Source organism: Zalophus californianus, chromosome 17 (assembly GCF_009762305.2).
Source record: "Zalophus californianus isolate mZalCal1 chromosome 17, mZalCal1.pri.v2, whole genome shotgun sequence".
NCBI lineage: Eukaryota > Metazoa > Chordata > Mammalia > Carnivora > Otariidae > Zalophus > Zalophus californianus.
Window position 1 is genome coordinate 19,986,265 of NC_045611.1, and position 6,000 is coordinate 19,992,264.

Sequence of the window (6,000 nt, forward strand, 5' to 3'; positions counted from 1 at the left end):
GTCTGGTCCGGTGGGTTCAAGAGGGTCTCCCTGACATGCCTAGTGCCTTGGTGGGGACAGCTGGGAGCCAGCCCCTCTCTGGAGTGTCAAGGACTCTCCACGTGTCCCCTCTTGTGTTTCAGCGAGGCGATCAGCCTTCCTACATGGCCCCTCAGGGCTCCAAGGGCGAGGAGGTGGCAATTGCCAGTCTTGTAAAGTCTGGGGTCACAAGCTGGCAAGGTGTCACCTCCCTTGAACCCCAGTGCTCAAGGCAGGCATAAGGGCTCCCCAGATTCAGGGGGAGAGCACAGAGAACCCCCACTTGTTGAGGAAGAAGCATCTTGAATCTGTCCTCTTGGAGAGTTGGAAAGCGGGTTCCAGGCAAAGGGAACCTGACCAAGCAGGGGAAGTGGACAGGAGCCCTCTCGCTTGACCTGAGAACACTGGAGCCGTGGTCGTGGACGGGGCTCTGGCACAACACACCTTGTTGCCGCATGTCCCCGAGTCTGGGCTTGATCCTGGGACAATGCGAAGGCACTGAAGGATTGGGAGCAGGGGTGTGACATCAGATTGAGGAAAAATCTCTTCAGTGGCTGGCTGGGAGTGTGGGGAAAAAATTTGCGGAGTGGTTGGAGCTGCAGACGTGGGCATGAAGGTCTGAAATGGCTTAGGTGTGAGGTGTTGAGGCCCCCCAAAAAGGTGAGGGGTGGCGGGGCAGGGTAGCCAGACACCTGAGGGGCGGCACTGGGGGCTTGGACGCACAGGAGGACCCGTCCCTCCGCTGGCCGCACTGTCTGGGTTCCCAGCCCTGCTTCCGCCCCCTGTGGGCCAGACCACCCCGCGCTCCGCCACCACGCAGTGTGGACGCCGGGCCCCGCGCACACACAGTTGCACGAGCAGCTGCATCTCCATCCCAGTGCTTCCAACAAGCACCAGTCCGCTTCCCTTTGGTGAAAAATGGGGGCAATAATATTACACGTGGTGGATATTTAACTGTCTCCGAAGCTGTGACCTCAGTAGCATCTGGGAGGAAATGACAAAGTGGTGACAAGGACGGAAATTCGATTTCTGTTGGAGAAGTTGATAAAACATTTCATTTCTCTAAACAGAGTTTGAGATTGAACGGATTGATTTTTTTTTTTTTTTTTTTGGAAGACTTCAGGGGCCCATTTTGGAATCCTCAGGTCCAGAATTGGGAGGCTTGAGGGTTTCCTTGTTCCCAGTTTGTCCCCTACATTCCTGAGAGGTAAGTGGGGAGACCCGCAGAACATCGAATTTATAGCATGTGCGCTTGGAGTTGAAACCCTCCACTCTCCTCCCCTCCCCAGCGGAGCCGGTCACCCTTCTGAGCTTCAGCTTATTTTTAAAATGAGCCTAAGTGATCTCCAGGTCATACAGCTGGCATGAGCATCAAGAGCTAATGCAGATGAACACCCGACCTTCTGCATATTCACTTAGGTCCAACCCAGTTGAACCCTGAAGGAATGGGGCTCCCGGTAGAGAAGCAGCTTCTCCCAAGATCCTCTCCAAGAGGTTCTGTCACCGTGACATGACTGAGACTCTCTCTGGCTCTCCAGTGACAGACAGTGGATGGGTACCATGTGGAAGCAGGTGTGAACTGGGTTCAGTAACTTTCTTGAAAATAGAGTTAAACAAGCATGTGTGGTACTGAGCTCACCACCATCAGAAGTATTCAAGCAGAGGGTAGAGTCACATGATCAGATTCCTGGTTGGAAGAACTTGGGACTCTTGTGTGAGATCGGAGCTGAGGACCTCTAAGGTACAGCCTGGCTCTGAGAGTCTTCGGAGCCCTAACGTGTTTCAGGAACAAATACTGAAATCACCACCAGGGGTTATTGCAGTTATTTATGGCCAACCTTTCAACCTCTACTTGGTGGCCTAGTGGCAGGAGGAAGTGGCCCTCTGTGAGGTGGTTGGCCAGCTGGGCTCCCCAGAACACCTTGGGCCACCACAAGTGGAATCCCGTTACCCTGCATCGTGGCCGGCTTCTGCGGCTGCAGTAGGGCCTGGGTGACCGAGGCCGGCGGACTCTCCCCCAGCAGGGAAACCCCAGGAGACCTCGTCGTCCTGCCGTGGAGAGGGAGTGACAGAAACTACCTCCGCTCTGAAATCAGTGAGCTGGCTGGACCCCAGGGCCAAAGACGCGGCACACAGAAGTGTGTAGGCCTTAAGATGAGTGTCTTTCTCTCCTGTGTCTCTGCTCTGGCCCCTGTTCCCGCTTGGTACAGGTTCGCCTCACTTGACGTGCTCGGCCGTCTCCTTCGGGGGCAGGAAACTTAAAGAACCAGGTATTTATTTCCCAGCTTCGCAGGCTATACAGGCTTTGCCACAGCTGCTCCCTTGCTATTCTGCATAAACTGCCTTAGACAATATGCAAATAAAGGGGCATGGCTGTCTCATCAATACAATAGACAACGTGAATATGTGGGTGTAGATACAATTTAATTGACAAAAGAGGCTCCAGGCTGGATTTGCCTACAGGTGGAAGAGGACCCTTCACTTCTCCGCCTCATTGCTCCGCTTTGTCCCTTGCACCAAGGCCAGTTGCTGTGAATGTTACAAACTTGCTCCTCAGAGGCTGGTGTATGAAACCCCATCATCCTCCCCATAACTAAGTCTGTGGGGATTGTTGGGAGTGCGGAAGCTCAGCACCTCCTTCTCTTCTCCCCCAAGCCTCCTCCACCCATCAGACTCTGCATTTTAAACAATTTTCCAAATGATTCACATATACATTCAAGTATGAAAAATACTGTTTAAAGAAAGTCTTAGAGTAGTGATGAATGCTTGTACACTTGTGTTCAAGTACTGTGTGTGTTGCTATTGTGAGAGAGTTGAGAGAAAATACTACACAAGTTTAGACTCTGTAAAGTGAATCTGCATAGAGAGGGTAATTGTAAAACCGATTTCAGAAAACTGCTGTGATGATGGCTAGTCTTCACACAGTCCTTGGCCTTTTCCAAACTGATCTAACAAAACTTCATGAAATTCTCACAAACCTTGCTGTATGAAAGGTCACAGATCTGCATGCTGTGGCCCTGGAGTTGTACAGTGCACTGCCTGAGCAGCTGTCCACAGCAGCCCTGCCCGTCTCAGGTTTTCTGATGTGGAAACTGAGGCAGAAGCGAACAAACATCAAAATCACTAACCACGGAAAGGCAAATCCAGACCACAATGAGACCTGTAAGAGGATAGAATCCAAAAGACAAGGGGGGCAAGGATGTGGACAAAGAGGAACCCCTGTGCACTTGTGGGAATCTAAGCTGGTGCAGCCACTGTGAAAAACAGTATGGAGGTCCCTCAGAAAATTAAAAATACCCTACAATCCACTAATTCTATTACTGGGAATTTACCCGAAGAAAACAAAACCACTAATTTGAAAATATATAAGCAACCCTATGTTTATTGCAGCATTATTTATAATAGCCAAGAGATGGAAGCAACCCAAGTGTCCATCAACAGAGAAAGATGTGGGATATGCATATATATTATATGCATATTGTATATAATGCATGTATACTGTATATATAATACTTGCGTATATATAATGGAATATTATTCAGCCATAAAAAAAGGATGAGACCTTTGCCATATGCAACAACGTGATGGACCTAGAAGGTATTATGCTAAGTGAAAAGAATCAGAGGAAGACAAATACCATATGATTTCACTTATATGTGGAATCTAAAAAAACAAAGCAGGAACAACCCATAAATACAGAAAACAAACTGATAGTTGCCAGAGGGGAGGGGGTTGGGCAAAATGGGTGAAGGGGAGTGGGGGATGCAGGCTTTCGGTTCTGGAATGAATAAGTCATGGGGCTAAACAGCACAGCATAGGGAACAGAGTCCCTGCTGTTACCGTAGCGGGTGCGGTGACAGATGGCTGTGGTGAGCACAGCATAACACAGGTGCCGGATCAGTGTGCTGTTCGCCTAAAACTAGTGCAACATGGCGTGGCAACTATACTTCCACTTTCGAAAGACACCGAGGCTAGAAACTTTTGAGAAGAGGGAAGCACCGTGTCCCATTTTGAAGAATGACCTTGAATGTGTAGGAGGGAGGGAAGAGGAAAACTGCATTTAAGTACCATTCACCGCGTCCCGAGCACTTTGGCCTTTTGATCCTCAGGAACTTGGGACAGGGATCGGTATTACGGTTACTCCCATTTTGTGCTTGAGGAGGTGAGGCTGAAGGACGAGTCAGGATTCATGCTCAGGCCCGACTCCACAGCCCGCCCTGCCCTTCCTCTCGTCCCCAGATCGGTTGTCCCCCAGACCCTCCCCGGGTGTGCTCCCCACTCGTTCCGTCTGTGCTGGCCAGAAGGTCAGGTGGAGAACGGCCTGTTGGTGTCCTGGGCTGGGGTTTTTTTTTTTTTTTTTTTTTTTATATCTCTCTGACCTGACAGTTGCTTGGAGAGGTGTCTGCCTAGAAAACAGCAAACAGAAAACACCGGGCCTTTGGAGCCCGGTGCATGGGACTCTGGACACGCCTCACTGGGGAGCGAGTGACCGTGGATGACGGGCTGCTTCTTTCTGAACCTGCTTTGTCTCTGGAGCAGGAAGCCGTTGTAGGTGAAAGGCCTCAGACACACTGCGGGTGTTCAGTAGATGTGGGCGGTTTCTCTCTTCCTTCTCTGGGTGCTGGCCATGCTTGCAATCTCCTGTCTCTCTCAGGAGCAAATAGACTCCTGTGGCATTTAGAGACCACCACTAAGTCCTATTTCTGTTCATGTCAGTGCTCAGCCTGTTACACCACTGGTCTAAGAAAATCTTTGTTTCCTTTTCATCTTTAGAAGGTGAAGGGTGGTGGTCTCCCCATACCAAGCAAGGAGTAAGCCAAATCTCCCGTGTCTTACCCCTCACTGGCTGGCTCTTTGGGGAGAAATCAGGCGTCTGGGGGAACAGCAGCTGATGGAGAGCTCAGATCCCTGGGCTGAGGGCCCAGCACAACATGCTGTGTGAGGGCGGATACTTCACTGCTCTTCTGGGAGACTCAACCCTAAGCGGCCAAGATGAGGAACAGCTAGGAACAGGGACGAGGCCCTAGGGCTGGTTTATGCCCACTTACCGCGTGCCTGGGCCCATGCTGGTCCTATCACACGGTGTCCTCACAGTCACTGCAAACCTGAAGTCATCCCAGTTCACAGATGTCAAGACCGAATCTCCGATGTTCTATCATGTGCTCGAGGTCCCACAATGGCTCATCGGTGAGCCTTTCTGACGCTAAGCCAGACCCTTTCTGGGTAGGAAAAGCCATGCAGCCTTGGGATTGGCAGATGGGGCTCGACAGTGAGGGGGTGGCTACTCGAGCATTTCGGTCACCATGCCATCATGTAGGTGCCACTGACACACACCTGACTTGTGTGGCAAAACCCTTTGTCCGACACCTGGACTGTTAGCTGACAGTGTTGCAGAGACTCCTGCCAAAGATGAGGTCATAACAACTCGGAGTGACAAGACCATTGCTCAGGGTATCCAAAGCCCTTCATGTTCCTTCTAAAGCCCCCTGGTGTTTTATGCCATTAAAATATATTGTTGATTAATATTTGAGCATCCATGCATACATCACCTGCCTTCACCAAATCCTGTCTTTCTCCTCCATTTCCATTCCTTGCTACTCTCCAGTCTCCCTTTACATTTCTTTTTACCTGCCCTTAGTCCTTCCCCATCTGGTCCCCATGCCCCCAATTAAAACTGACCCTGAGAGCTGTGCACGGTCTGTATAAACATCAAGGCCAGTATGGATGGAGATGGAACAGTGCCCACCTTGTCCCCTCCAGGCCTGACCCTCACTGATTCTGATTATGCTCTGGAGTGTCCCTCCCGAGAGAACCCTCTCTCAGGCTCGCATTCTGCTTTTCCTCACTCTACGTTCTGTCCACACAGGGATCTCTTGGCACCGCTCCTTGCTATTTCATAAGGCTCCTTGTGTGGCAGGTCCGCTGAGAGATGCCACTGCCGGAGCTGGGGGCATTCTTCTAAGAACTCTCCTTAGGTTAAAT